Source organism: Papio anubis, chromosome 5 (assembly GCF_008728515.1).
Source record: "Papio anubis isolate 15944 chromosome 5, Panubis1.0, whole genome shotgun sequence".
Taxonomy (NCBI): Eukaryota; Metazoa; Chordata; class Mammalia; order Primates; family Cercopithecidae; genus Papio; species Papio anubis.
The window spans coordinates 37,850,712-37,870,300 of NC_044980.1; the positions used below are offsets into that span (position 1 = coordinate 37,850,712).

The following is a 19,589-nucleotide window of genomic DNA, read 5'->3' on the forward strand; positions in this document are numbered from 1 at the left end:
TTAATAAAGCCAAATATGGTAATAACTCAACAGGCCACTATGTTGTCATAAGTATATTCTCAGAATATATTCCCCGACATCTTACAGTAACTTCAAGGATCCCTCAATTCTTATCCACTATCCCATCACTTACCTAGCCTTTAATTTTCCATCACTCTTACCTAAACTCTCAGTAGTGTGGATGAGATGTCATTTACTCTAGAGCATTATCTGTGTAGCTCTGTAATTTCTAATATTTTCACTCTAAAACAGGACAGTAAAAAAAACAGGTGAACAATTATATAACATGAACCAAGAGTCTATGAAGGGTTTTAAGCTTTATGAGGACAAAGACATCTTGCTTACAATTATCTTCAAATGCCTACCACAGTCTCTGCCACACAGTAGGCTTTCAAGAATTATATTTCTATATTAAATAATAAATATGTGAGTAAACATTTTTTAAGACCAGGTTGTTGTTGCTAACAGTACTCAGGAGGAGGAGGGTCCAACCAACATTCACTAAGAATGAAGTACATGTCTGGTCATGTACTAACTCCAGTAAGTATTGCTAATTATCCCTTCCAATAGCCCTGTGAAGCAAAACACCAAGAGGACAGAGAAGAAGGAAAAAGAAACAACTATAAAAGGAGTATGTGAAAGAAGGGTGATATGCATATAATGGCCTATCAGGCAGCATGGACCTAAGGAAGCTTTAGTTCCTCTCATTATCTCTTCCTCTAGGCTTCATACAAGGTTTCTCACACTCATGAGCTCCTTCTAATTAAAATCACTTATAAAATGTTTTCTTGAAGGGCTAGAGGCTGACTAGAATCTTGAAGCAAATGTCTAAATATATTTCCATTTATCATCTATAACTGTTCAGAAACGACAATTATTACAGTTAATGACTGACCAGGCTTGTTGATAATGGCCTTAAAGCGGGACTGTAAAGAAAAGGTAGTTAGGCAAACTGAGTAATTACTGGTCCTTTAAATTCTTTCCCACCTTAAGGGAAAACTTCCCCTTAAAAGTTACCTTTGACATTTTCCTCTCCCTGATCTCTCACCTTCAACTGGCCAGCAAAGTGCTATTTACTCCTCTCTAAAGTTTCTGACATCTTTTTCCTTTTTTTAATTGTATCAACCATAGCCGCATTTCAATTGCTCTTCTAACTCATACCTAAATTATGGCAAAAGCTGCACAATGAATTAATTCCCTGTGCTTATATTGCCTCTCTTTCTTCTTTTTTTTTTTTTTTTTTTTTTTGAGACGGACTCTCACTCTGTCGCCCAGGCTGGAGTGCAGTGGCCAGATCTCAGCTCACTGCAAGCTCTCGACTCTCCTGACCTCGTGATCCGCCCGTCTCGGCCTCCCAAAGTGCTGGGATTACAGGCTTGAGCCACCGCGCCCGGCCGCCTCTCTTTCTTCTAATCCAGTCTCCAAGCCACTGTGAGATTAACTGTACAAATCCAGCTTTTATCACTGTATCTACCTTCCTGAAAATTTCAAAGAGAAACTGGGACTGGGAGTAGAGTTCAACAATGTATTCTATGATGTATGTGTGAATACACATAAACAAACACTACAATATATCCCACGAGAAAAGTTGGATACATACAGGACTTCAACAGCAGAACAAAACTAAACAATTACACAAATCTAATATGTAATTATATATTTAATATAATCTATGATTATTGTGAGCAGACATGACTAAAAGTATATGAAGATTACTGTAGTTAGCATTACTTTTCCAAAAGCCAGAAGCAAAACTGTATCCACTAGCAAAGACACTGGAAGTACATCTTCTCACCCTTATCCACAGGTACGAAAGATGAGAAAAGCATAGCTTCAAACAATCTAGCATTTCCTGAAATTCTAACAAATATTAATTTCAAAAAGTTATACAATTTAGTAGAGAAAGGCTGTATCCCAAGGATAGCATCTCCTAAGGGCCTCTAGTTTATGATAAAATAACTATGCAGAGGAAGTCAAAATTTGCCAAGAGAACCTATTCCATCTTTGGATAGCAAAATAGAACATTTTTTCTTTCACTGATGCCAAAATCTGCCCCTTTGTAATTTCTGTCTATTTGTTCTGTGTAACCATCTGGAATGCAGAGAACAAGTATTATCTTCCATTTACATACTTGAAATAACCATGTTTTCTCTCAAGCAACTGAAGCACATAATAATCTTTTGATCATTGGTATATTTTAAATATAAATACAATGGCAAAAATAGTAAAGAAAAACCTGCCAATTACAATGGCAAGTCAATCAGTTTAACTGGGTTATAATGTTCCTAAAATGTTAAGTTTATCATATTAAAAACCGAACACGGACTTCATTTCTGGTTCCACACAAAAGAGGCCTGGAAGTCATGACATCATTCTAACAAGTAAATATCTGAACGAACTGAAAAATCAACAACTCTTCTTGAATTTGTAAGAGAAGTGAGGACACAGGGCAAGCCACTACCCCCAAGATCATAAAGATAGACACGAGCATACAGGGAATCGCATGTATTAGAAAAGAGGTTCATGAGCAGAAACTGCTGGGAGAACCAGTGCCTAGGTAGGAAAACTGAAGTGCAATCAACCAACTGAACGTTTCATAGCAGTTTCAGAAAAACAACAAACCATGAAGCACTTCTTTAGAGACAATGATATGGACAGAGACAGAGCAACATGGACAGCAAGACGGCACTAGGTCCCTTTAACCCGTCATGCCCTTTGTTTCTCAACCCAACTTGGGGAACAACTTTGTCATTCTTTAGAAATCTAGCTCAGACTAGATTAGCATAGGTTTTTCCTAACCTACAAGCCCCCTTCTCTATGCTCTTATGATACATTCTTCATACTAACATTATAGCTATATATTACACATATCTGACTTATCAGGGTTCCAATATACAGTTAGTGTACCACTGTAATTATTAATACCATCTATTTTCACTTCCCAAAGTATCCCAGGTTGTATTGCAAATAACAACCATAAATAATATGATTGCCTTAAGTGTAAACTTCAACTGCAGTGTCTGTTTTTCTTAGGATTACATCTGCTCTATTATCTCCTTCTCCCAGAGACTAGAATTGTGTTTGTTGGCTTCTTGTACCAGTGTCCTACTCTTTTTTTTTGGAACAGACTCTTGCTCTGTTGCCCAGGCTGGAGCACTGGAGTGCAACTGTGGGATCTCAGCTCACTGCAACCTCTGCCTCCCGGTTTCAAGCGATTCTCCTGCTTCAGCCTCCTGAGTAGCTGGGATTACAGGTGTGCCACCATGCCAAGCAAATTTTTCTATTTTTAGTAGAGACGGGGTTTCACTATGTTGGTCAGGTTAGTCTCAAACTCTTGACCTCGTGATCCACCCACCTTGGCCTCCCAAACTGCTGGGATTACAGGAATGAGCCACTGCGCCCGGCCCCCCAGTGTCCTACTCTTACAATAATGATGGCAGAAAGAGTTATGGCAATTTCTGCTGATTTGTAACATATTAAAATTGTGTTCCCTAAAGATGGGAAAAAGAGACACTGGGGACTAACAGGGGAGGAGGAAAGAGGAGTGAGCACTGAAAAACAACCTATTGGGTTCCACGCACACTACCTGGATAACAGGATCATTTGTACACCGAACCTCAGCAACATTCAACTTAACCATGTAACAAACCTGCACATGTACCCCCTGAAACTAAAGGCTGAAACTAAAGGCTGAAAAACAAATAAATACCTATATGCTTTTAACAATAAATAAATAAGTAAATAAATAAATAAATAAATAAATTTTTCTTCTCAAGGACTCCGGGATTCAGATCTACTTTCCTCCCCCTTCAATTTTGAATTATAAACTTACCTCATTTTATACTTTCCTCTTTCTGTGTACATAAAAACATCTTTCTGTAATTCCAAAGAATTGCTCGCCTTGAATGATTTCAAGGAGAAAAAGTTATAATTAATGGAAGAAAAAAAGTCCTTGCTCACAGTTTATCATTCTGTACCTTTGGATAAATTAAACAAGTGACATCTACCAGGTCACTCCTCTGACTGTCTTAAAATTCTATTAACAAAAGCCATGTCTTTAATTGGTTTATTATCAGCATGTTATTATATATTGTAACTCTCAAATATAGATGAGGATCAACCTAGGTATAGAACACTAACAGAAAGTGAGCTAGATGTAGTTAATAATTCATTTGAACATAGCATCTATTAAAAGTTGTATAATTTCAGTAATTAGAAGCTATAATTACTATTTTAATTCATTTACCTAGAATATAAGTTTTATAATATAAACAACTTAAAATATTTTAAAATTAAATTTTAAACAGTGGTCCTTCCAAGGTTATTTTTCAAAAAAGTTGTTAACACCATCAATAGAGTGGAACACAGGTTTTCCCCTAGATTGTATTTAATAATTTTATTATTTAATTTTTAAAAATAAATCTATACTATAAAAGACAGTTATGAGCTGACCTAGGAACAGCTCTGTATATCTACACAGGTATTTCAATTTCTACATTTTATTCAGTCATAAATTTCAGTGTTCCTCATCTGCCATATACTGCACTAACTGCTAGGAGAGGAACATTAATAAATATATGATCTCACTCCTGGAGATCAAAATTAAATGGGAAAAAAAGAGGGACATAAATATCTAATAGTAATATAATAGACAGGTAGGTAGTAAATACCATGCGAATAAAATAAAAGGAGAGTGCTTGATAGGGATTTCACTAGAGTATAAAACAAGTGAGAATAGGAAACCTGTCTGTTTACAGATGCTCCCCTGGCCTCTGGCACAATGCCAGGCGCATGGTGGACTGTCAATAAACAGTGGTTAAAAGAAATACTGAGCAAGACAGTAAGTGACACAAATGTTATTTGGAGATGCTTAACACGAGTTTATTCTTGACAATAAGCAATACATCTTGTAGGCATATAAAATGTGAAGAGCAATATGCACATTAATATGGAAATGTGAAAAAACATGGTACTTTTCTCAATGAACTCAAGAAATAGCAAGAAATTCTATACCTCCAGAAAACAGCATGATGAGAATAAATGAAAATGGAGCTAGATTCCAACAGCTTTCTAAGATATGTTAACTTTTATCTTTCTAAGTTAACATATCTTATATCCTTGGGCAATGGATAATTATTAAGGAAGGCATGTGCAAGTGAATGGCACGATCAGTTTTTTGTGCTTTAGGAATACAACTTTGGAGAGTGAACTGTAGAAGAGGAGAAAGGCAAGTTTAAGTAAAGGTTAAAAAAATTTTCTAAGCAGACAACTTACTCAATAATGGCTTATAGATGGAAAAAAGATAGAGGGCATAATCAAGGATGAATTCCATATTTCTGGATTGGGTAAATTGATGTATGATTCTATTCACTAACAGGGAATCCTAGAGCAAGTACAGATTTGGGGGAAATTTTCTACCAGCTGTAGTAAGCTTATGCACCAAAAGTAAGTAACAACAAACCTTACAATGTTTTATGTTAATTGGCTATTTGTTCCTACATCAAAAACACTTATATTAGTCAAGAATGGCTACTCTAGAGGCTGATAGTAGGGGGATCCCTACAGCTTGGAAGTTCAAGTCTGCAGTGAGCTATGATCATGCCACTGGACTCCAGTTTGGGTGACAGAGCAAGACCCTGTTTCAAAAATAAAAAAAATTTTTTTTTAATTTAATATGTTTAATTAAAAATTATTTTAAACCACATTTATAGGCTATCAGTTTTCAAGCCTATGTTCTTAAAAAAATATGTAGATTATCACAGAAATACCTATTCCAGGGTCAAGTGTGCCTAGAAAGTTGCCCACAGTAATCTGCATTTATAGGAAGTACCCCAGTGATTCTTATGCACACTAAAATATGAAACATGCTATAAAGGCTGCCAGAACGCAATGCAACTAGATTCTGATATCTCTTTCGGTTATTTAATCTGAAATCTAAGACTAGAACCTACTCTATGAAATATTTTTATCACCTTCAAATGTTACAATATAAAACAACACCACTGACACAAAAATAATAATCACTAATACTATACACACACAGAACCTATACACACACAGAATACTATTGTGCTAATATTTTTGCATGAATAATCTCTTTTAATTTCCACACCAATCATATAAGGTAGGTACTATTATTACTGTCCCCCTGTTAGTAAGTGAGGCTTAGAGACATAGTTCACTTGCCTAGAAGTCACACTAATACCAGATGTGGCAATGAGATCTGAACTTAAGCAGTATGATTCCAAAGTCTACCTTTTATTCCTCAATATATAATACAATACAGACTACCTAGTTGTACTGCCTTGCACAGGACAGTGTACCTTCGGTGTTCATACGGTTCATAATTATGCACTTAATGGTATAATTATTTGATGTTTATTTCCCTATACCATAATTCTGCTTTATTTCACCAATGTGATGTCATCCAAATATCTAAAAAATGGTTGGAAACAGTAACCACACTCAAAAAGTATCTGTTGAATAAATGAACTTACTATTCAGTAATAAATACACAGAAACTTTAAAATATACCAAATTCTGTTTCTTGATCTGGGTTCTGGTTTCTTCTCACCTAAATTAGGCTACTATCAAAAAGACAAAAAAAAAAAAAATGCAGGGAGCCATGAACACACCACTGTACTCTAGCCTGGGTGACAGAGCAAGACCCTGTCTCTGAAGAAAAAGACAAAAAGTAACAAACATGGAAAAAGGGGAATTCACATACTGTTGGTGAGAATGTACATTAGTAAATACAACCATTATAGAAAATAGTATAGAGGTGCCTCAAAAAACTAAAAATAGAATTGCCATATGGATGATCCAGCAATTCCACTACTAGGAGTATATATATATATAGCCAAACGAAATGAAATCAGCTTATCAAAGAGAATCAGTAAACCAAAGAGATACCATATTTATTGCAGCACTATTCATAATAGCCAAGATAGAGAAGCAACCTAATTGTCCTTCAATACATAAATGAAATTTTTAAGTATGGTATATATGCACAATGGAATATTACTCAGCTAATTAAAAAAAAAAATCTTACCATTTGCAGCAACATGGACGAACCAGGAGGACATGATCTTAAGTGAAATAAACCAGGCACAGAAAGAAAACACCACACAATCTCTCATATGTGGAATCTAAAGAAGCTGATCTCATAGAAGTACAGAGTAGAATAGTGGAGGGTAGAGGGGAAACAGAGAAAGACTGGACAATGGGTACAAAGTTACAGTTAGGAGGAATAAGTTCTGGTATTCTCTTGTGCAGTAGGGTGACTATGATTAACAGTATTGCATATTTCAAAATAACTAGGAGAAAGGATTTTGAACGTTCTCACCACAAAGAAATGATAAATGTATGAGGTGACTGCTATGGTCTGAATGTTCCCTCCAAAGCTTATGTTGAAATTTCATGTCTGGTGAAATTGGGCTGTATTGAGAGGTGGGGCCTTGAAGAGGTGACTGGATCATGAAGGCTCTGTCCTCATGAATATGAGTTATCACAGGAAAGGAACTGGTGGCTTTATAAGAAGAGAAGAGACTTGAGCTAGCACATTAGCACACTCAGCCCCCTTGCCATGTGATAACCTGTGCCACCCTGGGACTCTTCAATGACAGCAATAAGGTGTCATCAGATAGCAGTCCCTCAACCTTGGACTTCTCAGCCTTCGTAACGGCAAGAACTAAATTCCTTTTCTTATACATTACCCAATTTCAGGTATTCTTTTATAAGCGACAGAAAACTGATTAATCCATTAATGGATATGCTAAATACCCTGATTTGACTTTTACACAATGTATACACATATCAAAATAGCACACTGTACCCTATAAATATGTAATTATTATGTGTCAATTAAAACCAAAATGTTTAAAAATGTTTAAAATATACCAAGCTCCGTTTCGTGCTGGTTTCACAGGTGTCAATCTGTCAAAGATTTATTGAGCAAATATGTATAATAAATTCATGTCTGTCTATTCAATAAATAGTTAAAAAGAATGAAAAAAGTTTTGTTATTTTGCCAGATATTAAAGACTATGTTTATTGTCCTTTTATAGTAAACAAGACCATGCTTCTTAAATTGACTTTTAACAATCTGGCATTTATAACAGAATAAGTCTCTAGGACACACCTGTGAATTCTAAAATGTAAGAATTGACAAGGGACTTACTATCTTATGATTAGTTATAATAATGATAGTTATAATATGGACATACATAAAAGAGGGAATTAAAAAGATCACACTGCTTCAAAATGTATCTACTTCCCAAACTCTGAGCAACAAGATATGAAATAATATAATTTTCCAAAAACCCTAACCAAACTTATTTCTATTGCTTTGAAAAGGTAAGAACTTTCTAAGAACAAACCTATTTAAATATAATTAACAATGCAATAGCATTTACCCAAATTTGTCACATACAAAATTTTTTAAATGGCAATGCATAGGAAAACAAAAAGAAAAAGGCAAATAAAAATTTACGCCTGCTGTGTACCTTCAGAAAACCACATTCTGATCATTTTCTATTCCACCCTCTCAAGCATTATATTCACGCAGTGCTAAAAATCATGTTGCCAGGTTGCACTTGCTAGATAAAGAACTAAAGCCTAACCATTCACCTTACCTAATCTTTTAATCATTTCATCTTTGTCTATTTTTACATGGTAGATAATTAGTGAATTTATAAAGATTTTCTGGCACAGATGTTTGAAGGAGAAAATGGGTAAGACCTGCTTAATGGAAAAGGGCACCAAGCGCTTTCTGAGACTTCATCTCTTTCCCTTTTTCACAGTAAACTTAGAATTGAGTACTTGGGCTCATAACACCTGTTAAAAGATCATTTGTGGTAGACAACTGAACCAAATTCACAAAGCACTTTTACTTTGTACACAAAGTATATATGAATATATACAAAGAATTCAAAAGGTCTTCACCAGTCTACGGAAATGACTATCATTCTAAGAAATGTTTTCCTAACATTTTAAAGTTATTTTCCTGCAGAAAAGCAGGAAAACTCTGAGCAACAAGATATGAAATAATTTCATTATAGACTGAAAAATGCAATCTGCAACTTGGACAACCTTTTCTAAGACAGTAAAAATAACTAAAAGCAATTATTAAACATTACTGCATGATCTGCTACAATTTATATGCCTTAGTCTGTTATATTTTACAAAGATACTTGTAAAATCATTAGGCTTCCACAGTCCTCTAATTAGGAATCCTTTATTATAAGAGAAAAAAAATCGGTTTGTCTTTGAAACAATGCACTATGTAAATGAACCCTGTGAAATAATGGAACAGCTGTGCCTAAAGGCTGAGACATTAATTTTGATATATATCCAGTCTAGCAGAATTATTTAGAAGTCAGTTGTATATTTTCATGCACAGCTACTTTCATGCTTCTGCTTTTCTCTATGAAACATGCCTACAGTTCAGATCATTTGTCAGACAGGTGACTTCTATGACGGTAGTAGTTAAAAGGGCTTACTTACCTTCTTAGAAAGTAATAAGGGACAGCAAAGTTGTATAAATACACCTTGGCTGCAGGACACTAGATTTGAGTATGGATTAGCAACAGGAAAAATGTTGTTACCGTATTATTTTCTAATCTTTCCATTTGTATTGATTCCACATCTTATCTTATTCCAGTATTTTTATCATTAGTTATTCACTATTCTTCACGTATCTTCAGTATCTTTCACTAGCTCTGTCTTTAAAAATAAATAAATAAATAAATGCTAGCCAGGTGCAGAGGCTCATGCACGTAATCCCAAAACTTTGGCAGGCCAAGTTGGGAGGATTTCTTGAGGCCAGGAGTTCAAGACCAGCATAAGAGCACTGTAAGACTTCTGTCTCTACAAAAATTAGGGGAAAAAAACCAAAAAACAAAAAACAGCTGGGCAGAGTGGTGTGTGCCTGTCGTCCCAGCTACTCAGGAGACTGAGATGGGAAGATCACTTGAGCCCAGGTGGCTGAAGCTACAGTGAACCATGATGGTGCCACTGCACTCCAGTCTGGGTAACAGAACAAGACCCTGTCTCTAAAAACAAAATTAAAAAAAAAAAAAAAAAAAGAAGAAGAAATGCTTTGCCCATTGTTTCCTATCTTTGAAACATTACTTCTTTTTTTTTTTTTTTTGGCCAAATCTGAGACGCAAGTGAATTTATTCTTACCTCATCATCTCCTAAACTTCATCAACTTGGTGTTTAAGGGCATCATTCAAATTAAGCTGTCCTCCTCAAGCTTACCATTTGCCCAATTCAAAGTTTTTCTCTCAGTTTTTCAAACTTTTTGACTTTTCCATCACACTCCTGACTCATGCTAACCAAATCCACCTTATTTTCCGTGGTTTCTGCAACTACACTGTCTCAGTCCTTTTCATACCTATCCCTCATTGCTCCTTATGTCTTGGTTTAAAGATCTGTATTCCCTCCTCCTGTTCCATATCCTTTAACATTACCTAAAGTTTTAAGTTAAATGAAGGTTGCCAGGGAAAAAAAAATGTTTTAAATGTAAACAACAACAAAGACAACAAAAATTACCTAAAGTACTATCTCCTTTTCCTCAGGTTTCTCTTTTCACTGTCTCCATCAACTCTTAACAAATTCAATTTTACCCTTTAAGTCAACAATGCCTCAAAAGTTCAATTCTAAACTTTATCTATAATTAAAAGCAACACACGTCAGTCTGTAAGTTTTGTGGTATGTCCACCTCAAATTTAGCATGTCCTATAACCAAAAAATTAATTCATCCTAAAAAAAACTTTAAAAAAATTATATCTTCAAATAATATTACTATTGAAAATAGTAATATGGACTCCATGGAATCTACTCACATCCAGGTAGTCATCAGGTATCACTGAGACACTTCACAACAGTAGTCCCCAAACTTTTTGGCACCAGGGACCAGTTCTGTGGAAGACAGTTTTTCAATGGACAGGGTCAAGTGTGGGGGGATGGTTTCAGATGAAATTGTTCCACCTCAGATCATCAGGCATTAGATTCTCATAAGGAGGGCACAACCTAGATCCCTTGGATGTGCAGTTCACAATAGGGTTCATGCTCCTATGAGAATCGAATGCCATCACTGATCTGACAGAAGGTAGAGTAGGTGGTAATGCATGCTTGCCTGCTGCTCACCTCCTGCTATGTGGCCCTGTTCCTAACAGGCCGTGGACTAGTACCAGTGCACAGCCAGGGGTTTGCGAACCCCTGCTTTAGTTCATGTATCTTAGTAACCTCTTACATAGACTACATTATAAGGTATCCTGTTTTTACACAGAATCAGTGTTATGTACAACATTACCCATTCAAAAACTATTATTTCTTTTAGGAAAAACGTATGACTAGACACACTGAGATAAATATTAAGAAGACAAATTCCAGTCAGGCTTTGCTATATGAAATGAGTTTAGGTCAGGTCAGTTTTAACAGGTCAGGTTATTTACGGAAAAAGCTTCCATTCTCAGAGTTTTTAGGTTTTCAAAGTTGTGAAGAAGAGACTATGGACCTATATAATTAATACTACCAAAGTGAAAATGTTGCACTCTTTTCTATAACTAAGTTATTGAAACTGTTACTTTTTCCATTCTTCCAAGACACAAAATATGTAGTGATGTAAAATTTAGATCTTAAGTTGGAAAAAGTTTAACCAAAAGTAAACCATATTGCCCCAGAAATAGTTTGTCAACACAAAGAATTTAACCACAACAAAGAATTTTCCCACTAATTCAGAATAAAAGACTTTGACCATTTGGGATAAAAACATTAATGAAAAGAAGGGTTTCTGGCCCTAAGAACAACTACCTGGCTACCAAAGTGTAGTTGTGGACAATCAAATAGGTATGACCTGCGAGCATATCATAAATGCAAAATCTTGAGCCCTTCCAGCCCTACTGAACTGGACTCTTCATTATGGTAAAATCCCCAGGTGGTCAACTGTGTATTTGTGCAGGAAAAAAAGTTAACCCAGCAGGCCTAACTGCTTATCTTTAAAAAGGCCTGCTTACAAGGTTGACCCTCAGCTGGCATACAGGAACTTAAATTTTGGGAGGTTCTCTAAACTGGTAAGGTGGCTCTCTAAACTGTTTATACAAACAGTATGTTTTATACGAAATACTTGCTTTTGTTCTGCAAGTTTGGAATTTTGTTATCTGCCAGGTAGAGGGTACCTACTTGGCAATTCCTCAAATAAAAACCCTGGGCACTGAGTCTCTAATGAGATTCCCTGGTTGACAACATTTCACGGGTTGTCACAATTCATAACTGGAGCGAACTAGCAAGTCCTGTGTGACTCTGCTGGGAAGATTCTAGATGCTTGTGCTGGTTTCCCCCTGACTTTGCCCCATGTATCTTTTCCCTTTCCTGATTTTGTGTCATATCTTTTTGCCATAATGAGTTCTAGTGAATCACTGAATCTAAAGATGGTGTCTCGGACCTCCAACAAAGCATTAAATTTCAGAAGCTCTGCTTTAGAGAACCCACATGAAATCCTATTCTCAAAGCTTAAGAGCAGGCCATGAGGACTGCAGGCTAACCCTTGAGTCAATGTAAGCCAAGGAATTCATTATGCATAAAGTTAGACCTTAAAAAAGTCTACATCCTAAGAAAAAAGGTAAATTAAAAGAACATCCAACAGAGGTAAACAACAAAGAAAAGCAGTTCTGGGTAACCAAACAAAACAAACAAAAGAGACTCTGCTGAGACTCTGAAGCCACCACATGTGACTTTGGAATATAAATGTACTCTTGTATGGTTAAGGGAAAAAAAACACCAAGGTGAGAATCTGAATTTAAAGTAGCCCTTGGTCTATAATGCTCCCAGGCAGCAGGCAGAAGCAAACTCAACCACCAATCCAACCAGATAACCACCCTTACTTAGCCTGGGTAACCTAACAAACATAGGGCATAACCAAAAACCAAGAACATACAAGTAAAGAGCAAAATAAGCCATTATAAATAGAAACCAGAAAAAAAGATATAAAAAGACTAAAAATCAGAATTATTCAATGAAATAATAATTATGTTTTATATATCTAAAACAGGGGAGCAGGCAAACTTGTTCATAAAGAGTCATACAGTAAACACTTGAAGCTTTAAAGGTCACACAGTCTCTGTTTCAACTACTTAACTCCACAATGATGGCACCAAAGCAGCCACAGATAAAACTTAAAACAAATAAGCATAGCCACGTGCCAATAAAATGTTATTTACATATGCAATAGCAAGCCAGATTTGCAAGCCATAATTTGCAAACCTCTGGCTTAACGGAAAAAAAGAAGTGAGAAGAACACTTAAGAGAGCATTCAAAAAAAAAAAAAAAAGATATCAAAAAGATCCATGACAGAATGGAAGGAAGGAAGGAAGGGAGGGAGGGAGGGCAGTCCAAGTAGAACTTCTTGAAATAAAAATATCATAACTGAAATAAGTCAGTGGAAGGGATGAACAGCATAAACACTGCTAGCAAAAGAATTAATGAACAAAAGACTTAGCTGAAGGTATTATACAGAACTTGGCTTCTCAGAAAAAAAGAGATGAAACACATAAAGAAGTTTAACAACCAAGAAAGATAATGAGAAAGTCTAACATACATTTAATGAGAGTTCATAAAGGAGGTAACAAGACAAAACGGGGGAAATGCAATACTCAAAAACACGACGACTGACACTTTTCTGGAATTACTCAAAGACTTGAAATACTTAGAATCAGGATGCCCAATGAATCCCAAGGCAGAATAAATAACCATCTAAACACATTTTATTCAAAATGTTTGAAAGAAATGTTTGAAACAAAATGTCTGAAAGAAATATAGACAGAAAAACAGATTACCCAAAAGGAAGGTGATCTAGATGAACAACTTGCTTTTTCACATATATATGTAGTGTATATACATAGTACATATAGTGTATATATAGTATATAGAGTGTGTATATAGTATATATAGCATAGTGTATGTATAGTATACTATATATAGCATGCTTATGTGAAACTTGCTTTTTCACATATATAGTACACATATATATATAGTATATGTGTGTACACACATGTATAGTATGCTGACCTTGTATGAATCATTACTCAAAGTACTCCAAGTATCTGTAAAACAATCAGGAAAATTTGAGCATTGACTGAGTATTAGATAATACAAAGAACTTACTGCTGTTTTTTTTTTTTCTGAGACGGGGTCTCTGTCACCCAGGCTGGAGTGCAGTGACGCGATCTTGGCTCACTGTAACCTCCACCTACTGGGTTCAAGCAATTCTCCTGCCTCAACCTCCCAAGTAGCTGAGACTACAGGCGCACACTGCCATGTTTGGCTAATTTTCTGTATTTTTGTAGGGACAAGGTTTCACCATGTTGCCCAGGCTGGTCTCGAACTCCTGGAGCTCAGGCAATCCACCCACCTCAGCCTCCCAAAGTGCTGGATTACAGGAGTGAGCCACCGTGCCTGACCTACAAAGAGCTTACTGTTAATTTACTCAGTTGTGTTAATGTTATTGTGGTTATGTATTTTAAAAGTCCTTATCCTTTAGAAATACACACTGATGAGCTGAAATAATATATACCTTGGATTTGCTTCAAAATGAATCATGAGGGAAGTGGGAGAATATACAAATGAAGAAAGATGGTCCAATATGTTTATAATGGTTGAAGGTAAAGAATACGTGAGGGCTCATTATACTTTTTTTTATACTTTTTTTCCTCGAATTATGTGTATGTTTGAAATTTTTCATAATGAAATATTTTTAATGTCTGATAATCCCAAGGGTTGACAAAAGTATGAATCAACAACTCCTATATATTACCACTGTCAGAATAAAGACATATAAATGGATAATCTTTCTCTCTTCCCATACATACATACATACATACATATATGCGGCATATAACCACTAATTTCACACTAAATTATATAATGCAGAGAAACTTACATATAAGTAGCAGGATTCATATACAAGACTATACATAAAATCACTGTATATAATAGCAAGAAACTACAAATAACACAAATGTCCCTGACCAAAAGAATGGATAAATAACTGTTATTTGTTTATTAACACTTGTTCTTAGAGTTTTCATCTAAGCATTTGCCAGACATATGCTGGGGTCTGTAAACAAATAATTTTTCTCACTTAATACTCATAATGACCTTTTAAGATGTACAATATTGTATCCCTTTTCACAAATAAAAAAAGTTAGGCTCAGAAAACTTGACAGCACATCTGGTATTTGCTTGCAAATTATGGAGCAAGAACATGAATTTTGGCTGGGCACGGGGTGGCTCACGCCTGTAATCCCAGCACTTTGGGAGGCCGAGGCAGGTGGATCACCTGAGGTCAGGAGTTGGAGACTAGGCTGGCCAACATGGCGAAATCCCATCTCTACTAAAAATAAAAATAAAAAAATTATCTGGGCATGGTGGCGGGGTGCCTGTAATCCCAGCTGCTTGGAGGCAGGAGAATCGCTTGAACCCAGGAGGCGGAGGTTGCAGTGAGCTGAGATCACGCCATTGAACTCCATCCTGGGCAACGGAGTGAGACTCTGTCTCAAAAAAAAAAAGGAATGTGATTTTCGATTATCCCTTCTACAAACTCAGTTTTCATTTCACAGTAATAATCAGGAATGTATATTTTCAAAAAAGGAGTGATATGCTAATTTTCTAAAATAGCTTAAAATTAATACATAAACAGTCACCTACTCATGATGGTTCAACTTAAAATTTTCTTACTTTAAGATGTTGCAAAGCAACATGCATCCAATAGAAACCGTACTTTGAATTCTGAATTTTGATATTTTCCCGAGCAGCAGTATGTGGTAGGATACTCCTTCGTAATGCTGGGCAGAAGTAGTGAGTCAAGATCTCAGTCAGCCACATGATCGCAAGGGTAAACAGGCCAGGTGTGGTGGCTCACACCTGTAATCCCAGCACTTTGGGATGCTAATGTGGGTGTACTACTTGAGAACAAGAATTCAAGACCAGCCTGGCTAACAGCAAGACATCCATCTCTACAAAAAAAAAAATTTTTAATTAGCTGGGTGTGGTGGTGTGCGTGCGTAGTCCTATCTACTTAGAAGGCTGAGACAGGAGGATCCCTTGAGCCCAGGAGTTTGAGGTTACAGTGAGCTATGATCCCGCCACTGCAATCCAACCGGGGCAACAGAAAGAACCAACCCTCTACAGTGTACCCAGTCATTAGCATTTTTTGGATATTGTTTTTGCAACCCATCGTGTCTACAAATACTCATTTTTCACTTACAATGAGTTTAGGGAGTTCATAAGGATGTAATCCCATCATAAGTCTAGGGTTATCTACATAAAAAAAAAACTTTTTACAGTATCACAAAGGCAAACTGTAGTTGATCCAGACCTGTACAAATTACCAGTAAGATCTAAAATAACAAGGTTTCCCATAATTTGCAGTTCGTATTTTATGTAGGTACACATAAAATAAAACCAGTGGGGGTCCTGGGGAAGATTACTGACTAGTTTAACTCAGTTTATATATATATGGCATATAACCAGTAATTCCACACTGAATTATATAATGCAGAGAAATTATATAATGCAGGACTAGTTTAACTAGTCCTCTTAATACTGTCAGTCTCTTGAAAGTACATTGACAATGGAAACTACCTTTCGTACATAGAGAGCCGCCTTCTTTTGTTAAAAGTCTTTCAAAATTAAGTGATCTCTATAAGTTTCTTCTAGTTCTGAACTCTAAACTCTGCTTACTTGGCTTCTATTTTACAATTCCACACCAATGATCTTCACCTACACTATTTCTGAACCCAAAAAGCCATTCTCTAGTGCAAAGTTTGGCTTACTAAGAATGTCCTGCTCAGACTAAGGGCTAAATATCAAATAAATAACAGTATCAGTTAAGAATCACATCCATGCTACTTTCAGCAATTACATTTGTAAGAGTATTCAATTGATTAGATTACATCCAAACACTTTCATGAACCAATTTTTTAAAAAAGACAAATCACTAGCCAAATTTTTTCATAGTTTTTCTCCAATTTATTTTAGGTTATTTCACTGCCCCTGATGCACCTAACCAATAAAACTTTCTCTGGAAAATGCTAACAGTAAAAAATAATACAATTAAATAAGTACTAAATACTCCTCTATTTGCTAAAAGTACAAAATATCCCTCAGTCAACAAACCAAAACAGACATTATTCAATTATACTTGTTATGGCAAATCAGGTTTAAACTCTAGCGTTGGCCCTAGTGCTTCCAGGAATACTACCCTGAGGATTATGAACCCTCAGTGTCACTCAGACAAAAGAGTGTGGTGATTGCTGAGCAATCTCCACCACAGCGGCTCTCATGCACCTGCCAACCGCGAACCATGATTTTATTTTAACAAAGACACACATGCTCATGCTATAGCCTCTTTAAAAAATATTTAGGATCTAGCACGGTGCCTAGCACAAAAATAAACAAAATATTTATTAAATAAATGTTTATTAAATCCACAGAATTAGAAAGCAAGAATAGGGGTCAGGCGCAGTGGCTCACGCCTGTAATCCCAGCACTTTGGGAAGACGAGCTGGGTGGATCACTAGGTCAGGAGTTTAAGACCAGCCTGGCCAACATGGTGAAACCCTGTCTCTACTTAAAATACAAAAAATGAGCTGAGCATGGTGGTGGGTGCCTGTAATCCCAGCTACTCGGAAGGCTGAGGCAGGAGAATCACTTGAATCTGGGAGGTGGAGGTTGCAGTGTGCAGAGATCGTGCCACTGCATTCCAGCCTGGGCGACAGTGCAAGATTCTGTCTCAAAGAAAGAAAATAAAACAAAAGAAAAGAGAAAAAAAAGAAAAGGGGTTAAAAAGGGTTTTAATTTTAACAACTGGCTGAAAATCTAGATGCTAAAGAACAGACTGCAGGGATCACATTCACTTAAAAAAAAAAAAGTACAAAGAACATATGAATAAAAGCTGTGAAATGAAAGACAAGAACTTCCCCCAAATCTGCCTATAAGCCATTCTGATTCAGCTCCAAGAAAAAATGATTGTTTCCAAAGCATTCACAGCCCACATATCTTGGTGCTGGATGGGTGGGACGACAGTGGCAGTTACAGCTGAATAAGGGGAAAGACTGACATAAATGAGAGGAAGGGGAGAGCTCATATCCAGAATGAAAATTTATTTGAAATTAAAGTTAACTTCACTCATTCTGCTATTTTCAGTACTTCTACATATTCCCAAGGATACATTCAACATCTAAATTAAAGCACCTAACTGCAACAGCAGCATGAAAGTAGATCAAATGAACAGAATAATTTTTTACAAAGATTATATAAGGCTAAGAAGTCCCTTCTGGGCCTCTTGATTTGTCAGTCTAGCTCAATCATTCACTCAGTCTACATTTTTTGAATAACATGCAACTAACTGGAGGTTCCTGAAGAGCAAGGTCTGATTATCTTGTAACCTCAACCTTCAGAAAAACTGGCAGAATACTCTGTTATATACCCATTAAATACAGCATTTCCACCCACAGTGAAAAGAATTGTTGTTAAAATTAGTAATCAGGCATTACTTGATAACTCAAAAATATTAATTAGGGTTATACATACATCACTTAATAGGAAATCTATTAATACCACTATCATTTCCACAATGTTTGGTTTTGCTACCTCGTCTTGAAAAACAATACACTACTTCAGTTTCAAGTTATTCAAATGAAATAATCTTGCCTGTCTTGTAACAAAAATGAAAGAATTAATTCATTCACTTATTAATTCAGTTAACATTGATTTAATGACATGTGCTATGGAGTGCCTGCTCCAAGGGCTACAGTCTATTGTCCAAGCAGCAGAGTGATTTTTTGAAATTATCTCACCATATCACACTGCTGCCTAAAACCCTCTAATGATTTCCCTTTGCAGTTGTACCACCTTCTCCAAGTTATTACTTGTCTCCCTCTCTCTCCTAATCTCATATTCCTATACTCTCTCTCTCATTCATCAAGCACTAGCCATACTGGTTCTTTCTGGTCTCTTTGATAGTCACATTTTTTAGGCTAGTTTTTCCTTCTACGTGGAAGACTTTCCTCCTTTACATGGTGCCTCCTTGTTAGTCAGTATCAACTAAACATTACTACTTAAGAGAAGCTTTCTCTGACGACCCCCCCGGCCATCACTCTTTTTCACATACCTGATTTTACACTATTAAGAGCATTTATCAGTACCTAAAATTCTGCATTCATGTGTTTACTGTCTGTGTTCTCACCACCAGACTATAGGTCCCTCAAAAGTAGGGACTCAACATATTTTTTTCACTGCTGAATCAGTACCCAGCACACAGTAAAGGTCCACAAATATTTGTCTACTGTGATAGAGAGGCAGACATGTGAATAAAATTATACCAATTATAAGAAAGTTAAAATACAATATATTATAAAAGCCCAAATGAAGAAGATGTTCAACTCTGCGAGGGAAGACTGACTTTTTGGAAAACTTTGTTGGTTACAGAGAAGAGAACAGATTGGAAAAGAACAGAACTAGAATAGGCAGAGTAGTTACGAAGTCAATAGAATCATCGGGAAAGATAATAAGGGCCTGAATAAAGG

The 19,589-nt window shown here is 36.1% G+C and overlaps 1 protein-coding gene across 8 annotated transcripts in view; it reads right to left on the reverse strand.

The window, feature by feature from the left end:
* Positions 1–19,589, reverse strand: part of RICTOR (RPTOR independent companion of MTOR complex 2) — a 128,943-nt gene that overhangs the window by 90,756 nt on the left and 18,598 nt on the right. The window contains exons 1-2 of one of the 8 annotated variants that reach the window (XM_031666126.1): positions 3,833–7,057; positions 134–243 (exon numbers count right to left, since the gene is read on the reverse strand). The exons of 4 other annotated variants lie outside the window; for them this stretch is intronic. The gene's annotated coding sequence lies outside the window, so the exon portion shown is untranslated. Of the gene's footprint in view, positions 1–133; positions 1,260–3,832; positions 7,058–19,589 lie in introns of those variants that run through there. 3 more of the 8 variants (XM_021939315.1, XM_021939314.2, XM_021939313.1) reach the window with 3 other exon arrangements.